At 48.5% G+C, this 17,381-nt stretch overlaps 1 long non-coding RNA gene across 3 annotated transcripts in view; it reads left to right on the top strand.

Moving 5' to 3' along the window:
• LOC128147244 (uncharacterized) overlaps positions 1 to 16,027 on the top strand; it is a 145,031-nt gene extending 129,004 nt beyond the window's left edge. For 2 of the 3 annotated variants that reach the window (XR_008236973.1, XR_008236972.1), the window contains exons 11-13: positions 7,292 to 7,504; positions 8,128 to 8,373; positions 13,777 to 16,027. This is a non-coding gene — a long non-coding RNA (uncharacterized LOC128147244). Of the gene's footprint in view, positions 1 to 7,291; positions 7,505 to 8,127; positions 8,374 to 8,924; positions 9,155 to 13,776 lie in introns of all 3 variants that reach the window. The other variant, XR_008236974.1, reaches the window with a different exon arrangement.
• The last annotated feature ends 1,354 nt before the right edge of the window (positions 16,028 to 17,381 follow it).

Raw genomic sequence — 17,381 nt, 5'->3', positions numbered from 1 at the left:
TCTGTTTTAGCAGCACTGTTTTCCAATGTGGTTAATGGCAAGGGTTAAACTTCTTTGCAGGTTTTCAGAGGAGACCCTGCAGGTCTCCAAAATTGAGGCAGACCAAATTACGATGCTCTAACAGACTCCCAGACTACAATGGCTCAGATCTGCCTCGCTGAAAAATGCCCAGGATCAGTCAAAACAACGGAGTTGTAGCAGTTTGCTCCAGATAAGTGGCTTAAGAGCCTCGATTTTCTGTTCTCGTTGTTACAGCAGGGAAATGCAGCTCTCCTTACCAGGCTGCCTGAAAGTGTAAAGAACAGAAGTAGAAAGGAGATAAGCAAGAGCATGGTGCTCTAGAAGCCAAATAAGTATCTCAGCTTCTTCCAGTTGTTGAGACTCTCTATGAGCATACAGAGATAAGGGCATAGGAGGTCCTGAGGTGGTCTCCTGTTTTTGAAGGGGGCGGGGGGAAAGGTTTGCTGGAGTCCCACATTCACTGGAAGAATAAACTTTCAATTTTTTTGGCGCTCTCTTCCCAAATTCCCCCTTGCTGAAGAGACAAATGCTTTGTGTTAGTGGAAGAGGTGGGCTTCTTTCCTGGAAAAGATGGGGATGTAGAAAAGGATAAATGGGATGGAAATGGGACAAAAAGAGCAAGCTGCTGGGCAATGATGACCCCGAAACTTTCCTAGTGTGATTACACAGCTAGTCCATCAATACTTTTAAACTTGCTGTTGCCCACCCAAGGTGCAAAGTAGTGTGTAACAACAGTGGTACATCCAGATGGGAACTGGTGCGCCCACTTCATGTGACTAAGTGAAATCAGTTTAGTGAAGGCCTCCTCCTTGCCCAGGAAGGACTTCCCATGTGGATTCACCAGTTACTGCTCCTCACCTGGGTTTACCACTCATGTATTTTAGAAACTAAAGCAAGTTCTGCCATGCAGTTAAGTAGGGTTGAATTGTCAAACAACTTTGTGCGGGATCTTCTAGAAATCCGAATTGTTAGTGGGCTGTAACAGTGATGAGACAATTCAAAGAAAGGGTCCATCGTGGGATATTGAACACAGAAACTGAAATATAGCCTTTAGCTCAGAGTATGGAAAGAGCAGACTGCTGGGAGGGTGGGTTTAAGGGAATAATGCTCTTTTCTTGCTGTATTTTTGTTCTCTTTCCCAAGATTTCTGCTGATGAGCACGGCTTGGGGAGGAGGTGGGTTGGATATTCCTTGGGTACCGACATTGAGCAGCCGCACTGATGTTCCTATGGCATGTGCATATCGTGACAGTATCACCACCAAGATGTGTAAATCCCTATGATGCGTTAGCTCACAAAGTTGTTCTTGCTTGACCATACCCTGTTTTTTCACTGCAAAGCCAATGGTTTTAGAGGGCCACACAGAGAGCTATGTCTGCAAGCTGACAGCAGAGAAGGGTCCTCCACTGACCCTTTTTGCTAGCATCTCTAGGAAGTCCAGGCAGATTTCTCATGTAAAGCCTCCCCATAGGTTTTGCTCTTCCATCAGATGTAGCAACAGCTCCTGGGAGTTTCTGGAGAGCTTCCTGCTCACCTGAGAGCCAGGTTAAACTCAGTTTTCCCGGGAAAAGTCTCTTGATGTATTTTACAGTTTAATATTTGTCCTCTGTGAAACATCTTCCTTTCATGCTAAATGCACGCCTATTATATGCATGGTTTATTTTCAAATTCCTAGAGGAGGCTGGAGGCTCAGGCTGTCTATAGCATAGAGGAATGCATCTCTCCAGCACATCTCAAGCAAGGAAGCTCCCAACTTTAAGTGACTTTCAACCTAGCACCTTGGGAGCTGGGTTTTCCCAGCTGGGTTTCCTCCATATGTCCTGGAGGACTCGGCTAGAGGCTATGTGTGCAGGCTTCTCCCGGATACAGGCTACAAGCATTAGCAAGTTCAAGGCCAGAAAAACATTTTGGAAGGGCAATGTGTGGGTTTTTTCATTTGCTGGGGAAAGCATTTATCTCTGGATTTGTAGAAGTGACCTCCTGCAGTCACTCTGCAGATTTAGGAATCTTATCCCACTGTCAGTAATTTTTACCAAGTTGTAAGAGCTTGATTTTTCCACTCTAAAGCTTGGCTTATTATATACTCTTGTCATCAGCTCTGGGGTCCTGCTAAAAGAAGGAGAAAAAAAAAAAAAAACCAACCAAACCTACCTAGTAGGTCCTAGATTTTTACTTTGCCAATAATAGTTTGGGATGGACTTCGGATTTTAGCAAAAAGCTTCTCCAGTCCTCCTGAATTTCAGTGCAAGCTGTATTCCCAGCCTCCCTCACTTCCTGCCAATACCCCAACACTCAACCAGGGTTTTTGTTCGGTTTGTTCTGAAGACAGGGCATTTTGCAGGTTACTCATTGGGATGTATAAGTGGATGTAGACAGTACTGAGAGGCTGGTGGTCCTGCCTGCAGTCCTGTGCTTCTTGCAGCATCCACAGAAGGGTTTGCAGGATTGAGGCGTGCTCGTGCTGCCACAGCTCTCCACGCACAGCAGGCGAGAGAGGCAGCACGTAGTCGTTCATCATTTTGATCAAGCCTCCTGCCGGGAGCAGTGCGAGTTTCAAACGCTAAATTAAATGAACCAGTGATGTTGTTGTTTCAAAAACAACTGGCCACAGTGACTGGTGTTGACATGCATCCTAACAGCTGACGGGTCCCCAAGGAATAAAGAAGAAGGAAGGGAGAGATGGAGAAAGTATGAAAGTACATCACTGGAAAGCAAATCTGATCTTGGAAGAGTATGAAGAAGAAGGACCTTTACTCCTTTAATAAAACTTCCGTGTGAGTAGCCACCTGCTGAGAGAGGATCCATTTCAAAACAACATCTCGTACAGAACAAGCTCTTCAGTTCACTTTGCTGGAGAAATGCCTTTTGCCGTGGTGGTGTTTGCATTGCTGAATTTTATTCTTTGGGTACTGACAGCATCTGAAACCAGAAGGGGGAAAATGGGAGTTAGTTTGAAAACATCAGTCCCTGTTTCCATGCTCCCAATTTTCTCTTGACAAGAATCTGACCATGTGGAATTGATAATCTCCTCTTTTCCTGTGAAAACTGAAAAGCCCAGAAAAAGCTCCCAGGAGAAAAGAGAGGTACAAGATCATGGTGGGAAGCTCTTCTCGCCCCGAGCTGGTAGGCAGTGGAGATCAGGGCATCGGTTTGGCATCCAAGTGGCCCAAGCAACAGCATTCCCGGTGTAAACCAGTCCTGACTGCGATAGACTCACGGGAAAGTGCAGGGCAGGTTGCTTTCCCTCGCCGCTCATTTGGGGCTTGCAAGATAAATGTTGGATTTGAATGACTAGACTGTGGGCAGGCAGTGCAGAAAATCAATTAAAATACCAAGCGGCTTAGAAACAGGAGCTTTAATTACTCCACAGACAGGCCTTAAAGGGGAAAGAAGCCATCACCCCTGAGTAAGACCTCCTCTACCCTTGTGCTTTTTATCCCAGGGGTTTCGGGACATCTCTCCGGCACGTTGTCTGCTCATCAAGAATAGGTGGCCAGATCTCCTTTGTGCTGAGCAAAGTACGGGCACAGGGCTTGCATCTTGTTTTGTGGTGTGTGAGCTTAGTCACCTCGGGACATCGGCGGTGCGGGCTCCCTGCCGCGCAGGTTGTAGGGGTCCAATGGTGGCTGGGCTTTAGCAGCTGGGTTGCAGCGAGGGATAAAACTGCCCGGTAGGCAGTGTGGCCGATCTCTGTGACTAAGGCTTAGGCTTTTCATCTGGAGTAAAGGCGGCTCTCTGCAGGACCTGCGGCTCAGCAAGCACTTTGTTTATCAGTGGATTGGGTCGGCAAGCCTGCGAGACAAAAGATGCCCTTGTGCACACAGACTTGCTGACAAAGTGATGGCCATTAGAGGAAAAAAATCATACTTTTTTCTCAGGGAACACCAGGCTGTAGAGCCTGTTTATCCTGTCTGCCTGTTTATTTGCTTTCTGCTGACTTACTGTAATATATCCAGCATGGGCCTTCAGCGATCACAGGAACCACAGGGATTTCAGCGGGTCTTTAGTGGCAGCGACTGGCCCATGGTGGCCCATCTCCTCCCTCTTCAAAGCAGCCCAACACCGTTTGCTGTGCTGTTGCACAACCAAACCAGCATGTTAATAATACCCCGAGCGTGGAAAGTATAGAACAAAACAAAGCATTGATGAAACTCTTGCAGGCTTTCCGGATGCCTGTCCACATCAATGTCCTGCTGGGAAGTACACAGAGTGAAATAAGGCTTAGTGGGAGCCAGCCAGGGAACGGTCTGCGCTTCTCCTCTCTTTTCCCAGCTTGGTGGAAGAGTCTCGGGACACAAGGTTGCTCTGCAGGACGTGCGGCTGGCTGCCAAGAGAACGAAGGAGCCTGGTTTTATTTTTATGTAACTTTGGGGGGGGAAGGAAAGAAAAGACAAGCCTCGCTTTATGATCTGCGTCAAAAGTTTGGACGCACAAACTTTCAGCTCTTCTTTCTCACTGCCTGCAACAAGCAATTCTAACTTTTCCTGGGGCTTGCTGCTCAACTGTCATTCCCCCACCTCAAAAGGAGACAGGAGGATTTGGGGTTTAAACTCCTCATCTAAAAGAAAATAACAATAATAAAAAAGGAAATCTGCCTGGAAAGAACAGAAGAGACTTCTGCCTTCCTACAGGGAGGAAGAGATTTAAAAACATTCCCTGTTGACAGAGAGATGAGTTGTTGCAATCCCTGAGCAGCCTGGATGGGGCAGAGCTAAAAGCCTGCTCTGTGCCATGGGGGAGTTATTGGGGGTCTGGCAAAAGGGGGCTCACACCATTGACTGCTGCTTTTTGGTGGGGCCGTGCTCCTGGCCCAGTTTGCAGCAATACTGCTCTTGGGTCTCGAATAGCTCAGTGTGTTTGCACCCTGGTCCATGCTGTCTTGGTAGGTTATTTCTAGTGGGTGATGGAGCCAGAATGGGGGAGCTGGAAGGGACGCACGCTCTTGTCTGCTGAGCACTGTGCTGCCAGCTCTTGCTGTTCTTGAGAGAGTCTTGCAGCATCTGGTGTTGTTTCCTGCTATTAGCTGCATGGCTATGTGATGTTCTCTGCTTTCGCTTTTCCTTTCTAAAGAAAGTTTCCAGGCTGGAGGCTGCCAAAAACATCTTGAAGGCAAAGGCCTGAGCTCACCCAAGGGCTTAGGAACAGGAAGGAAGAGCAGTGAGAATCCATCACTGCAAATCTCTTCTTCCTGGGGAGGGGGGAAGGACCAAATGCTCCTTCTGGATCTTTGGGCTAGAGCTGGTGCTGCCTTGGGATAAGGGGGACAGGACAGGGTTCCCTCCTGAGTGTCTTCCATGTCTGCATCAGGGACTTGAGGTGCACCATACCTGGAGCAATCCCATGCTCCTGACTGGTGTGTCCAGCTCTCTTGCAGCTGAGACGTTTGGAGGGTGTCACTTGGGCACCAAGCAGCCATGTGCCATAGCCTTGTCCCTTATCCAGGGTCAAGCCGCTTCGGGCTGCTCCCAGTGCCGCAGGGACTGGCTGTTCAGTGCCCAGGACATGCAGCCCCATCTGAGTGCGGCTGTGCTGCGTAAACACCAGCTAACAAAGCTTCCCCCATGCTGAAGCCAAGAGATGACATTGCAGAAACAGTCTAGGTCAAAATAAATTGCTTTCTGGCATTCTGAGATTATTTAAACCCTTCCATTTCCCAGGATGAAAGGGAACAAAGGCTCTTGCCTGCTCAGGAAAGAGCCTGGAATACCATTTCTGTGAGCCACAAGAGCTTATTAGGGGCGAGGGTAAACAAAGAGATTTGGGGTTAATTTACTCAGGAGGGGGAGGAGGGAAGAACAGGATGCTGTTTTTTAAAGCCTGCCACTTCTGTCAATAGCAGCAGGTTGCTGGTTTGGGTTGTCGCAGGCAGCAGTGTCTTTTCAGTGTATTGACTGGCAGCCCTGGGTGGTTTCTCTAACGGCACATTGATTTTACATGGACTCTCTTCCAGCTCAGCAGCTGCCCAGTTGATTAAAGCGGTGGCAGTGCTACCGTGTCACTTCTGATGAAGGGGACTCTGAGTCAGCCCTGGCTGCCCAGGGAGGGGCTTTTTTCCCTGCACAGGGATCCCTGTGGCCTTTTTCCACTCAAAGTCTGTACTCTTGCTGTATTCCCCCACTCACCCTCCCATCACATCTTCCTCCGCTCCTGCCGTCTGTTCGGCAGCAGATGCCGGCGCATCTTCGGAGGTGGAGGACGCCGGGTGTCTTTAGTGCTGTGCAGAGCTGGCAGGCTCCGAGTCCGTCGGCAAATCCCTGTCCTGGGTGAATACAGCTGTTGGCAGCACGTGGGAGCTGTTGGGACCTCTGATGGTGGGACCAGTCTCGGCTCCCGGTGCTGATCCCCATCCTCAGCACACAGGGCTGTTCTCCTAAGGCAGTAGCTCTTGCTGAGATACAAAACCGTATAGAACCAGCAACTAGTAAACCTAGGTGTGGATTAAAAAAATTTTAAAAGCTATTTCTTTGCTTAGTAAGTGGGTTTAGTGACCGCATGTTGAAGTTCTTTTGCTATAGGAATGTCTCCTCTGGGTTAGATGTGCATGGCAAAGAAAAGGTTTTTCTAGAGCAGTGTGCTGAGCCTCCATAGCTGGGGATTTTCTCTAAAGTTTCATAAGATCCTCATTTTTTCATGCGCCTGGAGCCAGGTCACTGAGAAGCTTTCTAGTCCTTGTTCTAGCACAGACAAGCTTGCTCTAACAGGTTTGGAAATGGGAGGGACATACAGAGAGAAAACCAAATTTATTTATTTTTTCTTTTTTTAAAACTTATGGGTTTGAAATGCTTGAAAATTGGCCGTAGTGGAAGCCTTTCTTTTCAAAAGGCATGTAGTTTCACATTAATGCTGTCCATGGAGAGCCATGGCATGAAGGGAGAATTCCTTGCTCTGAGCTTCCAAGCTGGGGACTGAATAATAAAATCCCTCTTCCCTTCCCCCCAACCTCACTTTAGTGAGTGCTTTTTTCCTGCTTGGGAAATAAAGGAGATAGGTCTGTAGCCAAAAGGTAAATCTTCAGGTCTCTTAGCAAAATCAGTTCCTGCTGGAGTCCTGTCAAGAGCAGCTTGGAGGGTGTTTGTATCTGCTGGAGCGGGGTAGGTCTGGCTTTCCCTCTGGAAGGAAACCTCTGACTTTCAAAGGAAATGATCAATCTCATCTGAATGCAAAACTGAGAGCACTTTGATTTATCTGTGGAAATATCTTGTTTTAGCAAAGAAAAATCTAAAACCTTTCCTTTTCTCCAACCCCCCACCCAATTTGTAATAGCACAGCAGATTTGCCATTTGCTCCAGTGTCTCCCAGCTGCCTGTGGGACTCCTTGGAAGGAAAGGCCGTGCTTCCTACCTTATGGTATGGACCTGTGAATACCCGTGTACCTTGGTTTAAGAGTAAGCGCCTGCAGCTTACCCCTCTTCTATGGCAGAGCTGTATCCTGCATGGCAGGAGCATCGTGGACCAGGCGTCTGGGTTGCCTGGTTCCCTGCCAGGTGACTTGGCAAGAAACTGCACATCACTCCTTTAAATCCTCCATGGGGTTTGATGGATGTTTGCTGCTCAAAACGTTTTGGTTCTGTTTAATTGTCAGGTTTTGATGAACAGCCCCTTGGGCAGGAGGTTCCCACCTTCCACTAGAGAATTTCCAAGGTTGGCAGAAGCTGTAGGGGATATTTGGGAACAATCTCTTGAGTTTTCTATTCCTGAATTTTGTATTTGGAGCAAATACTTCCATGTGGGCTGAACCTTAAAAGGATCATCGCTTGGTTATCATCATCTAATAGTAAAACTTGGCTCTCCCCATCCTCCACCTTGGGCAGATGAAGACCATGTTAAAAGCGACCCCTTCTTTTTGTTTGTCGGTGCATGAAAACAAAAACCTGCTGCGGGACTGAAGTTGAAAGTCACCTCTCTGGGCAGATTCAGAGCTTCCAGAGAAAATCCCAGTTCTCATCCAAAACTAATAGAGAGAAAATTTCCCTAGGAAATATCGGCATGGGCCAGAGAGCATTAAACTGGAACTCTATGCCAATTAATAGTCATATAATTACAACGCGTCCCCTCCTACTTGCTGCTGACTTCCCCATGTAATTTTCTTTTAATTTTTGCTTAATAGGCACGCATGAAAGATTAGTTACTTGGTGCGCTGCTTGCATTTGATATGTAGTAGGCTCAACAGTAAGGAAGACTTAGATGTGCTTCATCCATCCTGGGCCAGCCCAAGCTGCAGCAGAGTAGTGTGCCAGAGCAAGGAGCGTGCTGGAGGGACTGATGCTGCTTCTCAGCTCTTCAGGGGATGGAGAAGCTTAAGAAAAGTGGAAGAAAAAAATGTCAAAGTTGGACAGGAAAGGCAAAATGGTGAGTAGAGCTGCTTGCTGGCTTGCAACAGGACCATGGCTTTTGCTTGCTCTTCCCCCAGCCCCTTACTCTGCTCTGGTTTGGGTCTGTTGTAGCACCCAGCACCTTCTGTTCTTGCTCATTTTCCCATGTGAAAATGCAAAAATAGCATCTTCTCTATCACCCAGAAGAGTACCGTTCTCCCTTGCAGAGGGAAGAGTCCTTCCATGCCAGCCCTGATGTAAAAGGCAGAGAAACTTCCCCCAGCCACGCTCTGCTGTACCAATTCCAAGGAGAGAGAGAGAAAAAAAAAAAAAGTCAGAATTGGAGATTTTCACAAGCATTAAATTAAAACTGTGCGTAGGGTCTGTTTTGGTTCCCGGGCGTGAACATCATATCAACTCTCCACTCTGCCCGCTGTCTGATAACAGCAGTACCCACTGGCTAGGCTCAGCCTGTGGTATGATATGCAAAAAAAAGAGGGAAAGAAATAAAAAGCAGCAGCCTCGTGTAGCCTGGTAAATGTAATTTCAGGTGTCTCAGCCTCTTGCGTTACTCCTGTTCCCTGGCTCCCAGGTAATTAATTCTGCAGAAGGAAAAACCCAAATGTCTGACTGAGTCGTGTTACCCTGGAAGTGGCGGGCTGTGGGAGCTGGAAGCTGCTCGGGCTGTGTGCTTAGCAAGCACACCTGTATTTCTCGATGGGTCCTGCACAGGGAACAGTGTGATTTGACCCAGAGGAGGTGACGATGCTCAACTGGAGACCCAGAGCAAGGCTGCGGAGACGCATGGGGGACCGAGGGTAGGTGAGAGCCCCTTTTGGGGACATCCAAAGGATGGGTGGAAATGGGGTTTTGCAGATGGTGTCCCCTCATTAACTCTCCCTGCACAGCACAGGGAGGTTTGTCGGGTGCTCAGCCCCTTGAATATGCAGGTCCCAAGCCCAGCGTGAGCCACACCATGCAGGTTTGGTGCAGCCCCTTTTCCTGGCTCCTGTTGCAGCCTGCCGCTCGGCAGGGTTTAATGCCTCGCAGGGTTTGCACACAAACCACCTGAAGAAGCTTCTTCTTGGCTGCGGCACCCTTTGCAGGGCCTCTCCCTGATGCACTTGTGAGGTAATTGGATAACTGCCGCCAACAAATACGGGCATTTAATAAGTATGCTAATTGGTATTGACCAACATGTGGCAGGCACTTTGTCACGTGCCAATTAGGAGTGCCTAAGAACTGCTTGAGTTACAAGAGGCCGGTGATTAGACCTCTGGGTAGGGATCCGAGGAGATACCGGCCGCTAACCTGGCTGTGCCGGCACCTTGTGCCCGGGCAGGACCCTGCAGCCCTGGCAGAGAGGGAGAGCAGGGATGGGACAAGCACAGGGGTGTGCGAGGTCCTGTTTATCAATCCCATAAGCATGCAGGGGCTTGCCTGTGGTGGATTAATTTGATCGGTAGCAACCATGCATGGTGTTTTTATTTATGCCTCCGGGGGTGTAGAGGTGGGATAAACCAGTTGGATTAAAGGGACCTGCTTTTACCTGGGTACGTAAGGCAGGGCTGGGGCAGACCAAACAGGACCGTGTCTGCGGAGGAGAGAGTCCTTCGAGTTCAGCCCACATGTGGTGGCAAAGCTTGTGCTGAGCACAAAAGAGGGGGATAAATGGTCAGCCACAGCTCCTGTCCTTTCCCTGGGATGCTCTGTGCTGGCCCATGCTCCTACTGCAGCCTGGTTTCACCCAGTGTATCAAAAAAAGTGAGAGTCAGCTCTCCCTTCCCTTTAACAGGTTTATTCCTTCATCAGACATGCACTACAAGAAGCTTTCCTTTCCCTATTTTTTCTTCTATCGTGTCCCCAAGAAAACTTATCTAACCAGCTCTCTTCCCCAGGTAAAAATTACAGAGGGCACATGCTGCTGGATAACCAGGCAGAACAGCCAAAAAAACCCCTTTCCCACCCATTGCAGCTGGCACCGACTGGATGCTGTGCAGTCAGTAACTCCAGCGGTCTCCCTCTGACCCATGGGTACTGCCAGCTAAAATTTCAGCCCAAACCAATAGAGTGGTAGAGCGGTTCATCCACTGAAAATTACAGGTGCGTATCTCAGCTAGCTGCCTTCCATGCAAGCAGCATGGGGAGGAGGTCCTGAGATGCTCACGGGTGGTACCACCTCGGTGCTGGTGTTGCCCAACACTGCTGCGTGACCAGAGCTGCTTTCCAGGATGCCTCGCTCCTCTGCTGCCATCCACGTTTGCAGGTGTTTGGCGACGGGGTGTCCATCACCCCAACATCAGTCCCGCTCCCATGCGAGCTGCTTCCCACTGTACGCCTGCAGCAGCCTCCTCAGAGCGGCTCAGATGCTCTCATTTGCCTGGATTGGTTTATTTATTGCCACCATTAATTAATTTTGTTTGGGTAGGAAGGACAAGTCTCCCGAGACTGTCTGCACGCTGGAGACCATTACTGCATTGGTGTCTGAAAGCTTCAGCGCACAAAACCCCCTCACTGCTGTCAGCCTGGCACAATTAATTAACCGGCACCATTCAGAAGCTGCAGTCCAGCGTGTGTCTATTGTATAACAAGGCTGGCCCTGGGACATCTTTACTTAAAGACCCACTTGGGATAAAAGGGCCTCAGCTCAGAGGCACTAGCTACTGCTAAGACCCCAAAGCTACACCGAATCCACCATCTTTTCCTGAGAAGGGGCCCAGGCATTGCATGGAAAGGTCACCCATCTCTCCAGGTGGTACTCATAGGCTTTTACCTCCCTCCTGATGGAGGACCTCAAGGTGGGAGCTGCTGCTCCCATCTTCTGCTGTCTGATGGCTCCTGGGGCTGTAAGCTTAGCTGAAAAGCCAAAGCAGAAGCTTGTGATGGTCCCTCTTGACTTGGCCCAAATTCAGGCTCTGCATCCTTTTTATAAGAGCAGAAGAGAACAAGCCTTGCTTTCTCCAGGCTGTGCTACTGTCTTGGCACATGTGGCTGGTCCTAGAGCACAACAGCAAGCAAAAAGGAGCAGGAGCTGGTTGGTTTTATATGCTATCAGGAACATGTTTCTCAGTAATACAGTGACCTAATCTCACTCTTATTGATTTTGAGCTATATATATATACACACACACACACACACAGGGAGAGACACGCGCTGCTGAAAATACAAAATCCTCAACTCCTGGAAGGGCAAAAGTTGTTTCCTCTAGGTTTGTTTTCAAGCCCAAGGAAGCAAAGAAGCAGGCAGAGGGCCTGACCCAGCTCCTGGTGGGTATATGAAATGGGTCCCTGTTCCCAGCCCCATGGCATGGTCCATGTTGTATTTATGTAGGTGTTTCTTCTCAGTCCCAGCGCTGGAGGTATCAAAGAACATTGCTTTCATGTTATTACTGCTTCCCTCCCTGGAATATGCAAAGTGGGAAGAGAAAAGCCCCAGCAAATTAGTCAGAGCTGTTTATCTGACAGGTCAGCGCTCTCCCAGATAAAGGAACAAACAGAGTTTGTCTCATGGTCAGGGTGACACTGCCACAAAAGAAGAGCAGGGAGAAGTTAATTAAACTCTAAAGAAGCCATTTATTGCAAAAGGAAAGTAAGACATGTCTTTTCTTCAATACTGGAGAAAGGTTCATTATAGAGGGAAACCATTCTTTAGCAGTTAATAAACTATTTTCTACCACCTGGCTTTGAGGAATGGCTAATGGAGTGTCCATGGCTCATTTTAATGTGTATTTTTGCAAGGTGTCCATGGCCCATTGGCTAAAATGGTTTAGAAAACAGCTGTCTGAAAACTAGGGAACCGGAGAGCTTGGCAGGTCAGTAAGCAAAGGCAGAGCCTTTGGTGTATCGTTTTCCATTTGCCCTGCCACGCAGTCCCTACTGTGCTCTGTTCCTGCTGGGGCATGCTGGTGGCATGCTCCATCACTGGGCAGAAAGGACCTTTCTCTGTCCGTACCTACAGTAAGAGCCAGGAGTCGCATGCAGACCGGGAGCCCTTGTCAGGCAGGCTGGGTACTGGCTGGAGCACATCTGGAATGCTTATTCCAGATGTGCTGGCAGGAACAGCCTTTTCCTGCTGAGGGCTGACACTTTAAAGAATCCATTGCCACTGGGTATATTTTAAAAAACCCAACCAAACATGATTTTGGATGACATAGACCCAGCTTACGGAGCCAGAGACTCAAACAGCAGCTATAAAGCCCCAGCACCTCCATGCTGAGAAACCATTTAAATTCTGACTCTCTGTTTGCTCCCAGCTGCATTCAATTTACCCTGATGACTCTCTCCCTTTAGGGTAGGAAACTAAAACCCTCTTGTTTTCCTCAGGGTCTGAAAGCACCCACTTTCACAGAGGAGCCAGTAAATACCATAGTTACAACTCCAGAGAAGAATTTACAAGGAATGGAAAAGACTACTCATTTTAGAGAGGCTTTTTCTCATTTCAGCTTATGTTAGCTATGCTAAAATTCAACAGCCTTCTTATCTATAAAGCCAGTATGCATGGTGGTAGATGTGACTTTCCCACCTGCACCCTGCTCCCTTGTGGAGGATGCTGCCTTGAGAAGATGCTTATGCCCTTGCTGATGCTATAGGATCGACGTGCATTTCATTGTGCATCAGTCCGGCTGCAACTCCCTGAATTTGGGGTGTCCAAGTGGGTCTGCGGAAAAAAATTAAATAACAGCATTTTCTGGCAATGCTGAGTTAATACCAGAAAGATTAAAATACAGCCAACCTCCAAGAATGGGAAAAGGACCTTATGATACTTAGTGAGTGGATAATAAAACAGCAGATGAAATTCAGGGCTGCTAAATGAAAAACAATGCACAGGGGAAAAATCATTCTAACTTTACACATACAGTGATGGGCTCTGAACTGGCTATTACTGCTCAGGAAGAAGATCTGAGAGTTATGCTAGAAATATCTATCAAAATGACACTTCATGCTCCATCGTAGTCCAAAAAACAAATATAATGATAGGAATTACAGGGAGGTAAGAGAGAGTGAAATGGGGAATGTTACTGTGCTGCTTAATGAATGTCTGGTATATCCCACCTTGAATAATTTGTGAGTAGTTCTAGTTTTCCCATCACAAAAAAAAAATGGATGGGAAGAAGCCTAGAAAATTATCCACTGAAGGCAAGGATTGATAAATGAAGGGTCAGATATGAAATCATTTGTATCATAGAGCTGAAGAATTAATCAGCAATGATTGTGCAGTTTGAGGAACACTTGGTATCAGGAGTAGGGAACATCTAGAGAGGTTCCAAGAGGCAAAGGCAAACTCTTTACCCGGCACCAGGTTAAAAAGTAGAACTCGCTGCCATGGCAAATTATAGGTGCTGAAAGCTTACATAGACTCAGAAAGTGGTTAGATATTTTCACAGAAGAAAAAAAAGTGATGCTGTGTGTGATGAAATGGTTGTTTCTCCCCATCTTGTTGCAGAGGGGCTGTGTTTTGACAAACAAAAGGAGCTTTGATGGCGGCTCGCTAGGACCTGCCCTGTGCCACTGGCAGGAACCGATGGTCCCATCCACCTCGTGGCTTCGGCTTTCTGCCTTTCCCACCTCCATCCAGACCTGCTGAGCTTATTTCGGAGGCTTCTGAGCAGACCGGCGCACTCCCAAACGCCATCTCTGAAATGGCTTCCTTTGGCCAAGCGTGGAATTAAATTCAATTATTATTTTTACTGTGAGTATTTGAAGAGCACGGTGAAGGCATTCATGGTGTTTTCCCTCTATTGCAAATACATCAGGAGCAACCCTGCAGCCTGCCTGGCTACCCGTCCTCTCCCCACGGGGTACGTGGGATCTGGGTCTCCTTCCCTGCCGCAGAGCAGGGGCAAGCAAAGCCCGAGCAGACTTTTGCAGACGCAATAGTCCTCAGACCTGGGGGGTTACGCTTCATTCCTCAGCGGAGCCTGGCTGCCGGAAATAATCTGCCCGATGGTCCACTTTATGGCCGGGCAGACAGGTTGAAATTCACAGCCACCACTTACCAAAGAATAATGAAACATTTCCTGAGACAGCAATAAATATCTCCTGCCATGACAACACTTACCAGTGCCTCTTCGATCCAGGAAAATGTTTTAAAACTCAGCGAAGTGGGATTTTTTTAATGCCTCTCTACTTGCTGGTTGCAGTTGCCCTGGCTGCTCCTGGTCGGGGGTGGAGGGAGCAGCGTGATATGGTTTGTGGCTCCCTGGGGAGCTCCAGCTCTGGCCCAAAAGTGGGTGCTGGGGGGTAGGCTCCTTCCTGGACTGGACCTATGGGCCAGGGAGCTATGCACCATCCTCCTCCTCCCATCTGCGGCCTTCATCAAATGCCCCTGATGCTGATTAAAACAACATGAGTGAGTAGCTTATCGGTTACAAGGGATCAATAACCCCTGGCTTGTATTCTTCGGTCTAAGAAAGTCTGAATAATGTGGGGCAGGGGGGGATCCGAATAGTCATCACCGATCGATAGCTCTCCCCATGTGAGCATGTGGTGGGTCAGTGGGTGAGGGTCATTTATCAATGCCACCCTCTCTCTCCCCGGCATTGCCCCACGTCATCCTCAAAGGCTGCAATTAATTCGTCCCTGTAACGCAGAGCAAAGCAGCGCCTGCTTGCTCACCTCCGCTCCTGCCCGTGCTGCCTCCAAGCAGCATCACATCAAATTAGCGGCGCTTAATGAAAAACAAACGAGCCGGACCGACGCATGCACGTGCTTACGTGGCTGCCCGGGTGTCGAGGAAGCAAAGCTGCCTTTGAAAGATGTCCTTGAGTCAGGAGGATGACCGGGAGGAAAACTCCTTCTCCCCAGGCTGATGGAAAAGGGAGAGGTTTGCAGCCACTGTACCCTACCAAGGGCCTTCGTTCTGGTCCAGAGCAGCTATTTCCCACCGCGAGGAGAGGCTGACGGCATGGTTCATGCCAGGGTCTGCTGGAAATAACGCTGCACGCTCAACACAGCTGGCTTGGCTGCTTTGGTCCAGGACGTTTTCCAGCAGTGGGGGTGCACAGCGTGGCTTCTTGGTGTCAGGCTGATGCAGATTGCAAATAAAAGCCACCAACTAGCAAAAATTATCTCTGAGGGCCTCTGGGCTATAACATGAGGCTCAGGGGAGCCCAGCCAAATGTGGTCGAGTCCTCTTTAGGCAGTGGCAGGGCTGACTATAGTGGATGCAAGCCAGTCTGCACTGGTTTCCTCAAAGGGCTGGGTTCCCTCCAGTCCACAAAGACAGAATTGCCACGACCAGGAGAAAGCTCCATCAGCACCCGCCATGCCGGGGACTCATCCTGCCTCTCCCAATGCTGAGGATAACCAGCCAGGAGCCAAAACACAGGGGCTAGACCCGATGCCCCTGTGCACAGGGCAAGGGCAAAACCAGGAGGAGATGGGGATATACCAGGCTGGTCAGGGTCAGCACAGGGCTGGGGGGGTTTTGCTACCTCTGAGCTGGGTGAGAGCCTAGGGAGGGCTGTCCTGAGAAGAAATGCTCTTAGCAGCCCTGGCCACAGAGAGAAAAGGAGGTGTTTGGTAGCAGAAGAAAAGCTGATGGGGGAAAAAGCATGGGGAAGCGATAGATTTTTAAAAACCCAGCCAGTGAATCAGTCTCATTGCTGTGGTCACTTTAAAACGGATCAGCAGAAATAAAGTGAGTTTAAATCTGTAGTGGCTTGGGGAAGCCTGAGCAGTAAAACGAAGCCAGCAGCACGATGATTTGCTTGTGAGCCGGTCGGGGTGCAGCCTGCAAGCATGCCTCAGCTGGGAAAAGCTTCAGAGGTCTGCTCCATGGCATCTAGCATGCAGCAGAGCTGCGCTATGCACCGTGCATTAATGCCCAGCAGAGCAGGCAACCTCCCAGCACAGCCTGGACCATAACGTTGCGGTCCCCCACATCTTCCTGCCTTCCTCAGAGACCGTAACAGCTTACAGGCAGCACAGGAAGAGGGATGAGAACACGCAGCGGGGAGTGACGGGGAAGAGGGAGACATCAGATGGCAGCAACCAACAGAGAAGATATTGACTTAATGGGATCAGCCCTCATTTTGTTCTTATTATCAGCACCTTGGGAGTGCAGCTTCCCTAATTAATTCCTTTGGTCTCTAAAGCATGCAGCTGAGGCTTGTGTCCCATCAGTGAGTGCTTGCATTGGTGCTCGTCGGTCGTAGCAGACAGGGAAGCATGGAGGTCCCTATGTAGTCAGTGCAGGTATCTTTTTACAAACCTCTTCTCAAGCAGTTTGGCCCTCCTTTGGAGGAGAGAAAGGGCTCAGTGGGTTTTAATAACTCAGGAGGGAGGACTTCTCCTCCTGATGTTGTTATGGGGGTTTTTTTGGTTTGTTTTGCAATACATTTGTAATGTTTTTCTGTTCAAATTACATGGGGTGGGAATGGCTATTTCCAGAGGAGCTCTTCTTAATCCTGCTTGGGAAAGAGTGACCCCTTCCACAAGGCATTAGCATCTTCCAGAATCGGCATGTATTTTGAATGTGTTTGATTGTAATGTGGAATTTTCTTGCTAGCTGCAATAAGTGCCTGGTGTGCTGAAATGCAACCAAACCTGGGTCTCCCTGCAGTTGTGTGGCCACCAATTCACTGGCTCATGGGGGAAAGTGTTTCCCTTAGTCTCCATTGACAGTTCACTGGGTTTTTAATGTGAAGCAGGAAGAAAGGAAGAGCTCAATTTATGCTCCTGGTATCACTCAGCATTTTATATGCCTTTGGTAAAGTTGCGATTGTTATCAAGGCTATCGAAATCTCCAGAGTCTGAAAATCAAGGTGAAAGCTTGCTTTCATGGATTATTTCCAGTCACTTTTCTTCTGGCTCTGCTAAAAATAACCCAGGAATAGCTTTCTTCAAACTTTCCTATTCCCTCCTGGCTGGAACAGAGAAGGTCAGGAGGATGAAAGTGAAAAAAGAGTGGGGGGAAGGAGTCATGGCAAACTCTTCACGTGTATGGGTTTGGGTGAGATTGCTTGCTGTCTTGTTTGGTTTTTTTTTTCTTTGATCTAAACCTGATTAACTTTCTTTCTGCATTTCTTTCCTTTAGCTGATGCAATGGT

The sequence above is a fragment of the Harpia harpyja genome, chromosome 10 (assembly GCF_026419915.1).
Source record: "Harpia harpyja isolate bHarHar1 chromosome 10, bHarHar1 primary haplotype, whole genome shotgun sequence".
In the NCBI taxonomy this organism is placed as follows: Eukaryota; Metazoa; Chordata; class Aves; order Accipitriformes; family Accipitridae; genus Harpia; species Harpia harpyja.
Note: the sequence above shows the minus strand (reverse complement) of the source record. Positions and strands in the feature narration are given on the sequence as shown.